Here is a 7,965-nt window from a genome sequence, read left to right as displayed (position 1 = left end):
GACAGAAACTAAAAACCAATTATTGTGTGCTCAATCCTTCTCATTGAGAATCTGCACTATGTTAGTTGTTTTTTTTTTTGGAAAAGGGTCACTTGACCCGGCCTTCTTTGGAGGCCATTGTAGGAGTCAGGGATTGAACCCTGGCCGGTCAGCTCCCACCCTTGGGGCTTTACCACCTGCCCTATGAGCAGTTCCTGCACTATGTTAGTTGTTGGTTTTATCCTGCAATGACTCGTCTAATTCAGATGGTTTTGCTTGTCAATTGTGATTGCTACGGTTCCCACTCGGCCAGGGCAAAGCATCATGTGCATGATGTGCTCGTTGTCCCAGCTTATGGTAGAGTGGAGGGGTTGCCATGCGATTGCTTAATTATTTATGTTGTCTCCGGTAGCATATCTGGTAGTTTTTCTACTTATCATAAGATGTGCAATCCTTGTAAATCATTTATGTTACCTCTAGTAAATCTCATCGTTTGTCATCTTAAACTTCCATTGTCTTTCATATCACCTGATTAATTCACCACGGTGCATTGTGAAAAAGATTCAGGTAACTTCTTTATTGAGGCAAAGTTGCAGCAGGCAAGAGTGGCACACAATCTCACTGCCAAGATGTTCCCTTTGAGTCCTCACAGATAGCAGGTAAGTTCTCTGTCTACCAAACTGAGAACACACCTCTATGTTGATGACTGCAATAAGACAATAACCAGATACAAAATGAACCTGATGCTAGAATACTCTTATCTGACGAATAATACATATCTCGTGGACACCTAGCAACCTATACCACAAGGTTCTATACAACTAGCTTCACATAACCATTATTGCATCCAGGAAGCTGCATGATTGATGACTTGCATGCACACCAAGGCTATAGACGGACAAAATGTGATAATTTACATATGTATATAATATAATTCTCTCTGCTGAACTCCTAACCAATTAAATCCGGACACAGCACTAATTACCACTTCCCTGCATTAAGAGATTCATAAAAAAGGGACCATTAGTAGGCATTTGGAATGTTCTACTCAGCTACTACACATCAAATTCAAGTTGTCAGTTAATTTTAACTGCCACATTAACAATGACTTTAGACAACTACTGTCTAATTTTTGCTATAAGCTGCAATTTTTCAATTTATGACAATGCATTTTTTTCCTGTAAAAATAAGTTACCGTGCAACTGAACTCACAATGACTGAGAGAGTTTACTCCAGTTCATCATCGTATGTGATTGTGGATGCCTGTCCAAATAACTCCTACTGGAAATGTCAGCCTCATCGGCAGCATAAGGATCAGAATGTACCGAAGCTGCCGGAGGTGACCAGACCGGTACCACTCCACCTTCCCTGCCCGTCCAGCTGCTCGATGCCTCTGAAACTGATGGAGCAATACCTAGCACACGGTGCATGTTGTTCTGAAGATTCTGCTGCTGATGGTTGCCATTCATCCTGACAGTATTGCCAGTGCCACCGTCAACTGTTTCTTCCCTCTCCACCCGAGCCTGCAAATGAATGTTTGATGGCACTTCTGGCCTACTGTCCTCACTGGTGTTGCCAAAATCAGCAGTGAGTTCGGTTTCAGCTCTAATGAATGAGGAAGTCATGCTAGGCACCATCTGATCTTCTCGTCTCCGACCAGCCACTGCCGGTGTGTGGATAGCAGGTTGAACCGGTTGTCTGTCCACTTCCATCCGTAATTCGAGGGAAGTCGATCGGCGGCTCATCTGTGGAATCACCGAGGCCTTCTTCCATTCCATTCTCCATCTCAGCACGAGAGGCTGCCTCAAGCTCCCACATCTCTGACAGGGCATCCTGCAACCTGGAATTGGCAGCATCTAACTCAACAATGGGGCGTGGGTAGTTGGAGCCTAGCTCAACTCCTGCAGCCTGAAGCACAGACTCAGGTGCATCCCAGGGGTGGTGTATCCATTCCGTTGGCAGCCTCGCCAACTCCGGTAGCCATCGCCGTACGTACTCCCCGTGCGGATCAAACTTGTACCCTTCAAACTGAACACATTGCAAAATTCAGTTGATATAATATAATTCATCAAGGTGCTACTTTATTACCCATGAAAAGATTGAATAGAGGAAAGGCCTAAAGTACCTGAGGGTTGTCAATGCGGTCAAGCTCACGGCCATCAGGGAGAGACCCAGAAATGTACTGCCAGCCTAGTGCGTCACTCTCAAGGTCAGCATCCAGCAAGGTGTCCCAGAAGTACTTCATCCCCCAGCGCCATGGCAGCTGGAGTACCTTGACAAAGAAGCTAGAGACGACGACACGTATCCGGTCATGGACCCACCCGGTGGCCCAGAGCTCCCTCATGCCAGCGTCGACAAGAGGGTAGCCAGTCCTCCCTTGTCTCCAAACCTTGAAGTACACCTCATTGACGACCCAGGGGAAGAACCTGAGGTGCGACAGAAGGGGCTTCTCGTGGCTGCAGGGGTGGTTGAAGGTGAGGTACCTCGAGTACTCCCGCAGGCCGATGGAGCGGAGGAATAGGGTGCAGCTCTCCTCGCCAGCGTGGTTGCCGTCGTTGCTCCACATCAGCTGCTTCATCCGGACCTGGTGGAAGACCTTGCGGACGCTGAGCTCGCCGAAGTGCAGGTACGGAGACAGCAGGGACGTGCTGGCACTGTCGGCCTTCTTGCGGTTCACGGAGTAGTCCATCAGCGGACCGTTGAGGAAGGCCGTCAGTGCCTTGTCAGCATTCTGCCACCCTTGTGACCACGCCCGCGCAAGCAGCGCGTTGCTGCCCCTCTCGGACTCGTCTTCAAAGATCAGCTCGTCCCACGGACACCTCGACAAGTCACCTGTGGAGCTCAACAAACGAAGCATTTTTCACGTCAGTGATTGATCTGCTGCAAGGACTGGGTCCCCTACACACTACTAGAGAACAGACTTTAGAACGATGTCCCAATTTAGCATTAGCCTCGGCATTTTTTGCCCCCGGGACTAAAGGTCCCTGCCCAACGGTCGTCCGCGGGGCAGGGATCTTTAGTCCCGGTTGATAATACCAGCCGGGACTAAAGCTTTTAGTCCCGGTTTGGGTTATGCCCCGGGAATAAAGATTAATATTTAGTCCCGGTTTGGACTCCTAACCGGGACTAATTATCCCGGCCTATAATTCTGCTCAATTCTTCCTCCCCGAGCCCGAGCCATTCCATTATTCAAACTCACTGCCTCTGTTCTTCAGCTTGCTGTTGTTCTTGCACTCTCCCCCTCCATTGGTGTTGCTCTTCGATTTTGGAGGTAACAAACTTAATCCTCTTATGTTTTATCAGTAGCTTATCTCATTTTGCGATATAGATGCATGTGTAACTTTATATGTTGGACTTTATTATGATTTTATATGTCATTTTTAGCTCAAAATCACATGATGATTTGCATATATGTTTGGATAAACAAAAGTTAAATTAGTTCATCAAAATCACACCTCGCTCGTCCTCGCTGGAGCACGCGCCATCCTCGTCCCCGGTGGCTTACGTGATCTTAGAATTAATTTTTCCATGAAATGAAAAACTTAGAAAATTGTTAGAAAATTGTAGAAAATCCGTACTAGTTGAACTTGCGGACCGTGTTCATCTCGGCGACCATATTCTCTGCCGAGCGGTAACGGACGTCAAGGAGGAGCTTTGATTCTACGAGGGAGAGCGGCAACGGTCGTGGAAGACCGTGTTCCCTTTCTCGTAGAATCGGAGCTCTTCCTTGGCCAAGTACGGTGCCGTCCGGTGGAGAAATGCTCGTCGAGATGATCACGTAAGCAAGGTCAACTAGTACGGATGGTTATTTATTGAAACATGTTTTTGAGCTATAATTTGATGGATATTTGAAAATATGAAATTTACACTAGTTTGCAAAAATAAGTATAGAAAGTAGATGACAACTGTTACTGGATCCTCGGCCTCTCGTTCGGTTGCGAAACGACTGAGGCCAGAACTCCCTCTCATTATCTGCGGCAAGTGTAAGCAGAAGATTGTGATGGAGTACCGAGTCAAGAGACAGGGACCAAACAAGGGTCGTGTTTTCTACAAGTGCCCGGATCGCGATGTGAGTTTCTTACGCATTTTATAATTATGGCTAATTGACCTGCTTTTCTTGAATATTTTTGACTAAATATTTTTTGGCTTTAATTTCAGTGGAAGGGCAATGGATGCGATGGTTGGTACTGGGAGGAAGATTATGCTACATACGTGCAGAATTTGGGTGCGCTTGAGGTAGCGGATGCTGCTGATGAGGCAGTGAGCCAGCAGGAGAAGCTTATTGATATTCAACAGAAGAATGATTTGTCTGTTTTAGTTGCGTACGATCACAAAATAATTATGTTACTGAAGTGCATTGTAGTTTTAGTTTGTTTAGTGATAGTTGGGATTGCTTACGTTGTAGCCAGGCTTAGTTAATTAATCAACCGTGTGTGTGTCATTTATGTTGTGTAATAAAATACTTAATTATGTTCAAGGTTTTCATAATTTGTCGTGTAATACAGATTATGTCACGCCATTGGATGTACAATGCCGATCGCCGCTCCCAAGACTTTATAGAGGGCTTGCACTATTTCTTAGGTGTGGCCGAGGCAAATAAGCGGGATGGTTTCATATGCTGTCCATGTGCCCTATGTAAGAATTTAAAGGAATATTCAAGCTCAATGAGTCTTCATTCACATTTGCTTAAGTCAGGTTTCATGTCAAACTATATATGTTGGACTAAGCATGGAGAAAGCGGGGTCATGATGGAAGAAGGTGAAGGAGAAGATTTAGACATTGATGACATTATTGCTCAGTATGGTGCCTTTGATGATACTACAATGGGGGGAGATGAAGAAGAGGTAGCGGTAGAAGATGATCTCGGTAGAAGATGATCGTACATTATTGGTCGCACAGGGTTTGGAAAGAGTTTATTCGGCAACATCGCAAGGATTGCAAGGCACCACTTAATGTAGTTGAAATACCAGTAAGTTGTACTATATACACTTCCCCACGTGTTTAATTACTATATCGTACTTCAATTTACGTGTGAGATGATGAGAATAATCTTCTTCTCGTACAGTGGTGTTTGCGGCAGGAACCAGGTAATAACTTGTGTGGATACTACGTTTGTGAATTTATCACTGCGCACATAAGAAGAACTCCTGAAGATGTCCTCAGAGTACGTATATATCAATTTTTATTTATTTTTAAATGAATATATATACATATATGTGTATTAATATTTTTCCTTTTATTTCAAATGCAAGACTGAATGGTTGAAACGAAGGGTCATGCAAAAAGACCATCTGAAAGCAGTTCAAGAGTCAATAGCAGGATATCTTCTAGAAAAAGTGCTAAATCCCAACGGCGAGTTCTACTTTGATCTTAAGGAATAAATGATGTAAATTAAATGTTTATTGATATCGTTATTTTCGAGAACAAGATTATGAAAGTGTTGTATATATACATATATATATATATATATCTATAATATATATAGTTTCATACTTTATTCGAATATAATAATGCTCAAGATGAGAATTAGATGTAATTATATGCATGCGTGTATTTATATTAGCAACGTAGAATACGTACATAAAAACATATTATATATTAAACAAATACGTGTAACTGAACTGAAAACAAATTAAACAAAAAAAAAAGAAAAAGAAAAGGAACCTTTAGTCCCGGTTGGGGTTACCAACCGGGACTAAAGGGTGAACCATTAGTCCCGGTTGGTAACCCCAACCGGGACTAAAGGGTGCGCTAGGTTCGCTCGGCTGGAGGGCCTTTAGTCCCGGTTGGTGTTACCAACCGGGACTAAAGGTCCCTCTTTAATCCCGGCTCGATGACCCGGGACTGAAGGTTCCACCTTTAGTCCCGGGATCGTTGTCCCGGCGCGGTAACCGGGACTAAAGACTGTTACCGCCCGGGACAACAGGTCCATTCTGTAGTAGTGACAGTATGAGTATGAGCATGAATATGAGCATCAGAACTCTGTAGGTTATGCGTTTGGATACCTGAATTGATCCTCTTGGGCGGCAGCAGTGGTGCGGCGGGGTCCGGCATGCACAGGCACCTGTTCCAGAATGGAGCGAATATGGTGAAGGGGCAGCTGTCGTCGTCGAGGACCTCCCACGGTTCGTACAGCAGATCAGCGTTGAAGGACTGCACAGAGATGCCCTCGGCCGTCAGCTGCTCCTTCACGCGGTGGTCCCGGACCAGCGACAGCGGGTCTGCACGGCGGGCACGAGACAGCAATCGGTGAGCAACGGAAGACCGTTCGTGTCAGCCGTCCCAGTTGATAAGGTGCTAAAAGTTTTTTTTTTATGATGGTTCTTGGGAGAAAACTCAACCGAAGAAGAAAGATGCAGGTTGTTTGGTGAGTACCAGTTGCTGGGGGCAAGGACTTTTTGGAATTAAAAAGGGCGACGGCGACCAAAGTTAGTAAGGCAGGATGCTAATTGCTAAACTTGGAGTTGGTTTACGTGTGGAGTAAGGGTATTAAGGTATGAAACATCCATTAATGGCAGATATATACAAGCAAAACTGTTCATGAAAAGATCCTCTTTCTCTCTAAAAAGAAAACATATATCCTCTGCTTTACTATTTGGATCGTGAAGGACTGGATCCTCTTCAACCAGACGGAGCAAGGCTAGAAAACCAGGATAAAAATCGATTTTGGACACGAAGTCAAGCTGAAGATTTGCATATACTCTGTGGCAGCAAGAAGCCAAGAACAGCTGCAACATGTAGCAAGCCGTAACAATATCCAGTCCAGAGTGAGAGGGATCGAACCGTAGAGGTGGTTGAAAAAGAGGTGCGTGGCGCCGGTGCTGCGGACGAGGTCGAGCAGCGCGACGACAGCGTCGTTGGAGCGGCGGGTGACGAGGCGGCCGGCGCCGAGCCGGCGGAGCGAGGCGTCCAGGTGCTTGAGGCTTTGGCTGAGCCACCACCGGGACACCCTGCCGGGGTAGTACGGCCCGTCCTCCTCGGGCGCCCACACGTACGCCGGCACGACCTCCCCGGCCGTCCGAGCGGCTGCCGCCAGCGCCGGGTTGTCCTCCACACGCAGGTCTCGCCTGAACCAGACCACCGTCCGCATCCCCGGCTCCCCGGCGCCGCTCATCGAGGACTGCGATGCTGACATGGCACCCTCACCCTTATCCGGCACGGCTGACCAAGAATTCCCCGACACAAGAACAAGCTCTTGGCCCTCTGGCGAGATCCGCAGCAGCTCAAGAATCGGTCAAGCAGCCAAGAACAAGCTCCTGGCTCTCTTCTATGAGTTGCGCAGGCGAATCAAAGCTGCTTCACGCACTGAGGGATGATTTCTCCGAACTGTGGAAAGGCTGGGCTGGATTGGCCTCTTCTCTTCAGAGAGACTGCAGTGGACATTGAATAATCTGACCAATCCTCTGATCTGATTGAAAAAAAAAGTCCAGAGTAATTTTTTCGCTTGGGGAATCGATGATGTTGCAGAGATTGGCAGAGGGGCTTTGCGAGTCTGGGTCGTGGGAGAGGCGAGGGTGTGGTGAGGCACGAAAACGGTACGGATATTTTTAGACAGTATTCGAAACCGAATATGTTTAGAGGGGTTGAGATTTATCCGTATCCAAGTTCGGATATCCAACGTCTAATATCGTATCCGTATCCGAATACTCAAATCGCATATTTATGATGTCGATATCCAATAGTATCCTATCCGACATAGTTGACACTATCCGTATTCGAATCCGAATCCGAACATAAATATAAAAATAAATATAATATCGATAATATCCATCCGTATCCGATTCGTTTTGGTCCCTGGGTGTGGTCCAGTGGAGAGGGAGGCCTGCGGATATTGGAATTGGTTGGTTTGGATTTGCCTCGTCTTTTCCTCTGGGCCATTTATCTCCTCGTGCTCGCCTGCGCTTGGCCTCTATAATATTCCCTCTCCATTTTTGTTTTCCTTTTGTTTTCCCCATTTTGCGTGGGAAAAGAACTTTGGTTATTAGA

The 7,965-nt window shown here is 46.2% G+C and overlaps 1 pseudogene; it reads right to left on the bottom strand.

Moving 5' to 3' along the window:
* Window positions 1-535: 535 nt before the first annotated feature.
* Window positions 536-7,530, bottom strand: LOC136467205 (cryptochrome-1-like; annotated as a pseudogene).
* Between the last annotated feature and the right edge of the window lie 435 nt (window positions 7,531-7,965).

The sequence above is a fragment of the Miscanthus floridulus genome, chromosome 7 (assembly GCF_019320115.1).
Source record: "Miscanthus floridulus cultivar M001 chromosome 7, ASM1932011v1, whole genome shotgun sequence".
Classification (NCBI taxonomy): domain Eukaryota; kingdom Viridiplantae; phylum Streptophyta; class Magnoliopsida; order Poales; family Poaceae; genus Miscanthus; species Miscanthus floridulus.
Note: the sequence above shows the minus strand (reverse complement) of the source record. Positions and strands in the feature narration are given on the sequence as shown.